Genomic DNA, 10,382 nt, shown 5'->3' on the forward strand with positions numbered 1-10,382 from the left:
TTATCTTAACTAAAATTCACTTTTCATCAGCCTGCAATGAGTCATAAAAAATTCTGCATCAATCTGGGGTTGTTCCTGGGCATTCATAGTCAGATAAACTATTTTCAGAATCAGCAAAGCAGAATTATTTTTATATAATGGTGTCTTTACACATCATTGATGTTTTGCAGAGGTCTGGACAAAATGCCAGTGATGTACTTTTAATTGCCAAGGGATCCACTTACACAAAGGAGACATGGGCACACCATTCTGTAGTCAGGGCACTCATCATTTGACATACATATTGAGCTTTGGGGGAAACACAAAGAGGATACCTGGGAGACTGTTCTCATCCTCTAGAATCTTTACTAATAATATGTCAAATGTAATAAAATACACTAAGTGAAATCTTTTCAACAGAAGCATTTCCATTAGTCTCCACTTTGGGCCAGACAGCAAACTGAGCCTCTGTTTCTATTAAATACAAACTGATCTCAAATATTTAGAACAAAGAAAACACATCCTTTCAGCTAAAAGTTATAGATATCCTTTGCTACATGACAAATGGTTGAAATCATCAAATATTTATAACAGTATGATTGAAGAGTTCAGTTACAGGTTTTGATTTTGACTGTTTGCTTGTTGATAAGTGTTGTGCAGAAATGCCCAATATGTTTTAATTGCTTCACTTTGAGCATGATTTGTGCCAGAAATAGTGCTGATTAAGCTTCCCCCCCTCCTCCTTTTCCTTACACATATAAAAATCACTCTTTACTTTCCAAAGACCTCTTGGTCAGAAAGTTGGTTTTAAGAATTTTGTTATGCCACAATAAAATAAAATGTATCACGGCAGAAAATAAAAGAAACATGATTTATGCATAAGGCATTTTGCCTTTAAGCTATTCAAACCTGACTTTAGTGAAGTTTATTATCAAAAGTTTCTCACCTGATAACATAAATTTTGACAGAATGGAAATGTTAGTTCTGGCCAATAAACATACAGCCTTTAATCATCCCAAAATTTTCACATAGGAAAGAAACTGGAAACAGTTCTTAAGTCTAATTAGAATAGAGAAATAAGTAACATTTTTAATACTAGATTTAATCTTGGCGAAAATATCTGTATCTCTAACTCAAACTCACTATCTACTTTGTAAAAATAATATTGCTCATCTTTTAATATAAAGGAGAATCACAATATAAGCCATTAAGACCTAAAATACATTAGGTGCTAGAAGCTATCATTGACATACTGTCATTCAAAAATTATGTATATATTTGGCATAAATGTAATAGTTCATGTAAAATGAGCCATCAAGACTATGTGCAAATCCCAACAACTGCTTCCTTTTCCCAGTTTTTTTAAAGAAATAAGACATAATGAATCTGAGAATCTCCCACATTGTAGCTTCCCCTTAATCAGGTAATATGTACATTTAAAATTACAACTTAATGCTTAAAAATTGTTAACATTTTACAATTTTTTTTTTAATTTAGAGACTTGATCTGGAGAGCATTGGGTGTGATTTTACAAATCGTGCAGCACATATTTTATTACAGATTTTAGCTGCTGAGGTTTCTTACAGAGGTCAAATGTGTGTGTTTATGTTCTGCTTAGTCTTATGACAAAATATATCACTATTGCTGAAAAAGAAACACATATAAAAAAGAGAACTACAATGTTCTTAACTCTTGGCATACAAATGCCACTAAACTGTCCACATCAAGACGTTTGAAGTTAGCGTCTCTTCACTCTAAACCCAGATGTGTGTATTTTGGGCACATTTTTTTGGGCACTACATAATCATAATGTAACCTAAAATAACAATGGAAGAAAACTAAGCTCTGCTTGATAAAATGCACTTTATTTTACATGGTGTTCACAGAATGGCTTCGATTAAACAAATGAAATCTGTCTTAGTTTACGACGGAAGCACAAAAACATTTCCCTTCTGGACAACAGACTTTGGCATTGCAAGATCAAAGGAACAATTTTATCTGCATTGTGACTACAGACTAAAAGATTTTACAGTATTCCTGTCTCCGCGCTAAAGCCTATGTGTCTTTAATGGCATTTAAATTATAGCCCTCTGTAGCCATGCAGTCAAAACACCACATCATACCACATCATCTGATGGGACACCATGTTATATTCTGTCAGTATGTCTCATTTAAAAATTCTTCTATACTGTACTTGCCCTCATTTTTCTCCTTTGGTAGAAAAATTTAGTAAACTGCCTTTTAAACTAGGTTTATGAGTTGAACTAATCAAGACAGACAGAGACATACTTTGGCTTACATTATTCTAACTTAATACGTTTAAACCAACGTAAAGATTTTTTTTCTTCTTTTTGTTCTGCGATACACATCTTCCACATTTTTGTTTGTTTGATTTTAGGATTTTCTTCATTCTAATGTATCACACGGCACATGGCATACTATAGACATTTGCGACATGAAAAATAAAAATTGTTCCCATCAGAAAATTATAGCTAAAGTGTCGCTTTTTCTAAGCAAAGTATTTTATGTTAAACTGATTTATAATAGAATGACTATTATATATAAAAGAAAGGAGCTGTTTTCTGAATTCTGCTATAGCACATAATGCAGATGGTGTGTTTCAAATGTCACTGGAGAGATAAGTTTTCATTTGAATATGTACTTCTAACATAATGTTTATTATAGTAACTTAACAATAAAAACTTGCTGGAAATTAGCATTTTACTCAGAATATTCCTGTACATATAAAAATAAGATGTACATTTTCTTGATCTGCAGTCCAGTACTCTACTACTGAGCTGTACATCCTCCTAGATGTTACATTTTCTACAGAATCAATGAGCTTTTTCTCAAAAATAGATATAATCAGGAATACACAGTTAACTTATACCTTCATGATATCTAATATTATATATATTGATCAGATGTTACAGCCATTTTAAAAAGCAAAACTCATTTTTTTTTTCCAGGAGCGTGTGCTAGATTAGTAACTGATGGATAACTTTGCTTTCATGCTTCAAAATACAACAGGGAGTTTCATGCGTTTTTAAGAGTAGATTTAAATAACTTGAAAATATAATGAATTTTTAAGTCACATGTTCATTTTAAGATTGAGATGCAATATGCTTGTTGAGGATAAGTGATTTTAACATGGCCATGGGAGGCATTTCTTTAAAGTGACACTATCTTAGATAAAATCAACTGAGAATATTTATGAGAATATGTATATCTGTCTTGGAAAAAGCTGACCATTACAATAAATTGATTCTGATTTCGAATGACTTTTATTCCTATTATTTTTATGTAGAAAATCACATCTTCTGTTTACTACATATGGAGTAGAAATAAAGGGGGCTACTGGAAACATAACAGATTTGAGGAGCAAAGTCTTTTTCTCAATCTGGAAATGTCAAGGAACCTTTGACATATTTTACTTAGCAGAGGAACCAGGTAAAAAATGCAGAAGGTATTTGAGAATGGGGATGATTTATTATAACACTTTCTCATTGAATCAGGATTGGATGTCTCCATACTTGGCTGACATTTGATAAGAAATCATTGTCAAATAAGAAATTATTGTCAGAATATTATGTAGCTAAGTGGGAACATATGATGCAATATTTTCATTAAAATACTTTTATTCTTATTGGGAGCAAAAAAAAAATAGTGGCTTTCAGAGGCAAAAGAACAGAGTGAAAAAACACTTTTCTTTGTGTGGAAAATAGTTAATTTTATATCCCCATTCTCTTCTACCCCACAGCACTAGGATAATTCCCAGAATTATTTCTGGGAATATATTATTTGATACATACTAAAGATTATGTACAATATAATGAACACTTGTAAATCTGCTATCCAATTTAAGAACTAGAGCAGCACCAAAATTGATAAAGCAACCTCTGTACTTCTCCTCTCCCTTCTCTCTCTCAGAAGTTACTATTACCAAGTCTCCACACACAGTTGCGCAGGTTGTGTACTTTACAAATGTAAGGAAGGCCTACAGTTCTAATATGAACGATGCCCCTTAAAGTGTGCCATGCATCACCTACACAAATTTGCACGATGGTTTTCCATCCTCCTGACCTTCAGGGTTACCTTTTCAATGAAAGTTTAGCTTGGTTTGAACTTTACAAAAATGGTAACATTTTGTACATATTCTTACAACTACTGGCTTTTCTTCAGTCAAAATATGTTTCTAATTGTTACATTGTTGCATACAGTTGTATGTTTATTTTTTTCCTTGGGGTATAATATTAAATTATGTAAGTATTCTTAATTTATTTTTTTGTTCTCTTTTTTGGACATCTAAATTGTTATCTGCTTTGGAATTACACAAGCTGTTGCAGTAAGTATTCTTGTATGCATCTCTTGGTGCACATGGGCAATAAATGCTCTAAAGTATGTACTAGAATAGAAATTTCTGAGTCATAGGTTTGTGGATGGATTAAGGGTATATACGTGGAAGGTAAAACTTTAAAATGCTAATGAATATATATGAAGCATATTATGATATTAATATAAAACTAGACAAGCTTCTTTTTAAAAGACCTAAATATTTTCCAATATTAAATACTTTAATCATTTTTACAAGTATTATTTATGCACAGGTATCAATTCTATTTATAAGTAGCTACTTGAGGGGTTTTATAAAATACCTGCCTTGCTAAATCAATCAACAACCATTCTCTCCAAATCTATTATCTAGAAGAGGAAGCAAAGCCAGAATTCATTTTGGTTATCTTAATATTAATTAAACAAATTTATTTTAAACTCAGGAAATGGAGATTAAAATTAAAGGATTGAGTCAGTGCAAAAATGACCCATTTCATTTTTCTTCCCATACCCTTTTCAAATCACTTTTGCAAATACTGAATATTAACACCAAACCTGAAGATTATAATTATAATCATAAGTAAAAGAAAGCAGAGAAATGTACAGAAAATTGCTAGATAGATTTTTTTTTCATTGTGGTAAAATGTATATGACATAAATTTAACAATTTTAACCATTTTAAGTATACAGTTCAGGGGCATTAAGTACATTCACATCATTGTGCATGTGCAACATCATCATCAATCATCTCTACCTCTTCTTTTACTTACCTTTTTAAACTAAAACTCTGTACTGATTATACAATAACATCTAACACCTATCCTGCCTCCTTCTATCTCCTGGCAACCACCATATTGCTTTCTGTCTTTATAAATTTGACTACTCTAGTTATTTCATGTAAGTGGAACTATGTAATATTCATGTTTTTCTGACTGACTTATTTCACTTAGCATAATGTCTTCAAGTTTCATCCATATTGTAGCAGAATATTAGTCCTTAAGGCTGAATAGTATTCCATTTTGTGTGTGTGTGTGTGTGTGTGTGTATGTATTTATATATTTACATTTATAAATATTTATATATAAAATATATATGATCATCAGTATAAGATATATATATCACATTTTGTTTATCCATTGAACTATTGATGAACAGAGGGCAGTAGGTTGCTTCTACCTTCTGGTAATTGTAAATACTGCTTATTTAAACAGAGGTATACAAATATGTTTTTTAGTCTCTGCTTTCAATTAGTTTTACCTATGAAGGTTTTTAAGAACTCCCATTAGTTATCATCCTGGGCAGTTGCCATCCTAGGTGTTAACAGAAAACTGAGATTGGCCGGGCATGGTGGCTCGTGCCTGTAATCCCAGCAATCTGAGAGGCTGAGGCAGGTGAATCGCTTCAGCTCCAGCCTGGGCAACATGACGAAACCCCATCTCTACAATAAATACAAAATACACCACAGGGCATGGTGGCGTGTGCCTGGAGTCCCAGCTACTCAGAAGGCTGAGGTGGGAGAATCGCTTGAGCCCATGAGACAGAGGTTGCAGTGAGCCGAGATCGCACCACTGCTCTCCAACTTGGGGAATAGAGTTGGACCGTGTCTCAATGCAAAACAAAACAAAACAAAACAAAACAAAACAAAACACCCTAAGAATACTTTCTTTAGATTGGCAGAAGGAAGGATAGAGACAATACACGTTTTATATATTTTCTTTTACAATATTTTTTGTTACATGAATGCATTTAATTTTCTAAAAATGAACAAGCATTATTGATACAATATCCAAGTTGCTGTATTCTAATTTCAATAGTATGAAACCACTAGAATTTTAAGTATAGACATAAAGTTACTAATTTGAAGAGCAGATTTTATAAACACTTTTTTTTCATGCTACTCCATTTAATAATGGGTTACATTTGCATGGAATACTAATGAAAAAATACTTTATTCTACTTCATTAATATTTGCCAATACTCACAATCGGATGATTGTTTGATACATAAGCTGATAGACAGATAAATGATACATAGATAGCTAGATAGATAGTCAAGTCAGTCTCCTTCAACCATTTCTTGACCATTTTACAGGAGACGAAACAGATTTTAAGAGGTAAAGTGTGCAAGGTCCTTCAATTAGAAACTTGCAATATCAAAGTTCAAACTTTAGTCTTCCTGGTATCAAAATGCATTTTATCCACGATAAATTCTGCCTTTCTTAGCTAAATTATTCCTCACCAAAACACCATGAAGTAGATAGCAGAGTTGGCAGCTGTTCATTTTCTTTTGAGAAATAGATCTTTGAGATATTAAATAATTTCCTTAGGAGTTCATAGCTGATAAGTGGTATAATAATATCTCAAATCTTCTGGTTTTTAATTTATACTTATTCCATAACCTATGCAACCCATAACTGCCATTTAGTTTTTACTGACGTTAACATACAATATTTTATCCCAGGCAACAAAATCATAACTATGTATACTGAATGCATATTTTAAATATTAAGTTAAGTATGTAACTTGCCCTATGCTATATTTCTTTAATCGGGAGACTGAGCACCACATTTAGATTTGATGAGTTTGGGAAGAGTTCTCAAACATCCAGACCCATGGACTTTAAGAATTACTGCAGAAATCTCCTTCAATATAGTCATAGGGAGCATTAATGCTTTTGTGGTACTAAACATATTTTTGAGCTTAGTTACAAATCCTACTTGCCCTGAACTGATATGGTAGGAATCGTATAGGTGCTTCAAATCCAGACCTTTTGGAGTTGCCACCTAAGGTCATCTTTATGAGTAACTCTAGATAATAATACACTTTGGTATCTTCCAAAGTGCTTATTTATGCATGGAAAAGTTTAGTAATTATCATGAGGACTGTTTGTAGTTTAGTTCTTTTTGAATTTTAGTGAATAGAAATATCATTCATGCCTTAACACATGAGGGAAATCCCCTAAAGGTAACTACTCATTATCCTTTGGGTTAATCCAGTTTCGTGTCAAAGAACTTGACTGTGATTTCCACAGGCTCATGTACAAGAACAAGCACAGGTGTAGTGAATTTATCCTTCTCTTTATGTGGCCTGAAAATTTCACCCTGTAGTCACTTCATCAAAATATCTTTGCTCCTTTCATCATAATCTATTTCCAAAAAGAAGGAGCAAATGGCACTGTTCATTTTTAAATGTGGAACTATGAAATAAATAATAGTTCATATAATAATTCATAAAATGTGACTGGTACTTTTAAAAACAGTCCCAGAACCCCTTCCTGTGTTTCTCTTAAAAAAAAAATAGTATTACATCTTTGTTATTACAAGAGTGTTTGTTATCACCTCTAGCTGGGCTACATTTTCAACTAAAGAGATCTGTATTCTAAACCTGTCAGTAATACCTATGCTATAACAAGCTCTTATCAATGTTCACATAGTGCCTGTCTCCTGGAGCATACAATTTTAGGTTCGTTTTGCTTTTATTAAATTGATTTCACTTCCTCCAACATTTTTATTTCATTAGCGGTAAACAAAATGGAGCTTAATGATTCCTTAAGGCTGAAATAAAGGACAAAATATTTTGTTGGTAAAAAGTAGTTGGTAGTAATGCTAAAATATTTTCAGATGCAGCTAAAATAGAGTTGACTTAAAAAAGAGAAACATAATTTGGATACGAACGTTAATTTAAAAATGCAAACATTCTGAAATATTAGTACAACACAATTTTATTTCTAAATGAGAATGGTTATTTGCCCTCATGTCTTCATCATTTAAATGAATAACATTTGTTTTCCTTATCATGGATCAACTAATCGCATTGAAGTTTTTCCACATAAAGTAGAAATAGTTATCTCTTAGACATCAACTTTGTAAAAAGCCTGCTGCCATTAAGGACAGATATAGTCATTTATTTTGGAAGAGCTGCATTCTGACTATGAGAAAATACTTCTCCAAAATCAATTTGCTTTAAAGTTTGGGAAGTGGTCATTCTTTTCTGTGATATTCTTCCTCCCACTTTAAAATATTTACTGTAAAAATACACACAAAATGTGAGACCCAAAATGTTTTAAAAACGTGAACAGTTTGGAGGTAACCAAGACATATATTCTAAAATATTATGAGGGTAGGTGTGTAAATAAAGGCTTCGATTTAAAATATGCAGGGCAGTCAAGTAAACAAAGACAGAAAAAGAACAAACTGGGGAAATAATATGGGTGTCTGTGGTTGTCATTGCTCAGAATATGAGGATCTGTTGGGAAAAGGAAAATAAAGCATATTGACTTATTAGTTCACTTCTAAAAATACATACTACTTAAAGCAAGGCAACTATATAATTTAAAAAATAGATACATATGCATATTACTAAAATATATACATATATAATATAAAATTACACATATACATATATAAATCAAAACCATTAGTGCAATAATTCCTTTGCTTTACAGAAATAATCACTATCATATGCAATGAATTTCATGTTTGAATACAGTATATTGATAGACACTACAGTCATTTCTAGAATGGAGTCATTATTTTATGTTGGTAATGTGGTTTGGCTTAATGTAGTTAAATTTAAATTTAACTAAATATACTGAAGAATTAACTTAAAATTTTAGATTTGAAAGTGTCTGAAATTGTCTAATATGGTCAAAGTCTAGACATCTGTACTTCTTTGCATTTGCATTTTACATTTTTTTTCTTTTTGACTTATCTATTTTGAAGTGGATTTCTACTAAATTTCCGTACTGCATTTTACATGGTGTTGCTGAAAACTATATATTGATTTTTTCCTATGGCTTCTGTGGTAGATGAACTCATGTGCAACTGACATTATAAATGATATTCAGCAACTATAGAGGAAAGACACAATCTCCAGTTCAAAACGAAGGGTGCACATGGGTTACTCAATATGTGAGTCATCAAGAAATGCAATACTGTGCAATGACTGGTGAATCACAGTCTCTAAAGGAAGTTTTTTGAGATTTTTACACAGATGGCTATGCAAAGCATAAATAAGCATGAGGAGGAGGGGAAAAGAAAGGAGGGAAAAAAATAAACGTGTGGGAGGACAGGCAACTGCAACTTTCATTGTTCTTTATTTTCTTGACCATTGAACTAACTACTTAAAGAAACCCTACAACTCTTCTCTACAATTGCCATTACATGTCCACATAGCCTTTTAAAAGCTCTAAATTTCACCTCATTCAATTTAGATATTTTTTTTAACTTTTACACCTTGTGCATGGTCAAGTGATATGGGGAATGAGTTTCTGTGTTGTTTATGTAATGCTCTCGTCTATGCTGTGATAGGCTGTGTAAGAGCAGGAACCTCATGCCTTGCAGTCTACAAAGACCCAGTACAGGATAGAAAGTAGAGGGGAGGAAGGAAGGCCTCCCAAAGTTATTTTTACACCTTTGTAATGTATTCCAATAACTTTTTAAACTCTGTCTCTTGCTTCTCCACCTTCACTTGTCACAATTCAAGTCAAATTGAAAGTATTTTTAAAATAAGAAACTGATTGGCTGGGTGCAATGGCTCACCCCTTAATCCTGGCACTTTGGGAGGTTGAAACAGGTGGATTGCTTGAGCCCAGGAGTTCAAGACCAGCCTGGACAACATAGGGAGAATCTGTCTCTACAAAAAACTACAAAAATCAGCTGGGCGTCATGCCATTTGCTTGTGATCTCAACTACTTGGGAGGCTGAGGCCGGATAACTTCTTGAGTCAGGGAGGTCAAGGCTATAATGAGCTGTGGTCACACCACTGCACTTCAGCCTGGGAAACAGAGTGAGCTCCTGTCTCAAAACAGAAATAATAAATAAATAAATAAATAAATAAATAAGCTGATTAACTTTTACTGTAGCCCATAAAGTAGATGTATCACTGACCATGTGAAATATATACGACTCTGATAACTTCGTGTTGTAATTGTCTAGACATTCTGTTACCCATAGAATCAAGTCCATACTCCCTACCATGGTATGAAAAATTTTTCATATTCTGAGCCCAGAAAATTTAGCAGCTTCAAACATCCATCTTGTCCCTCTACTCACTTTGTTTTCCAGTGACACC

This window comes from Papio anubis, chromosome 1, assembly GCF_008728515.1.
Source record: "Papio anubis isolate 15944 chromosome 1, Panubis1.0, whole genome shotgun sequence".
NCBI lineage: Eukaryota > Metazoa > Chordata > Mammalia > Primates > Cercopithecidae > Papio > Papio anubis.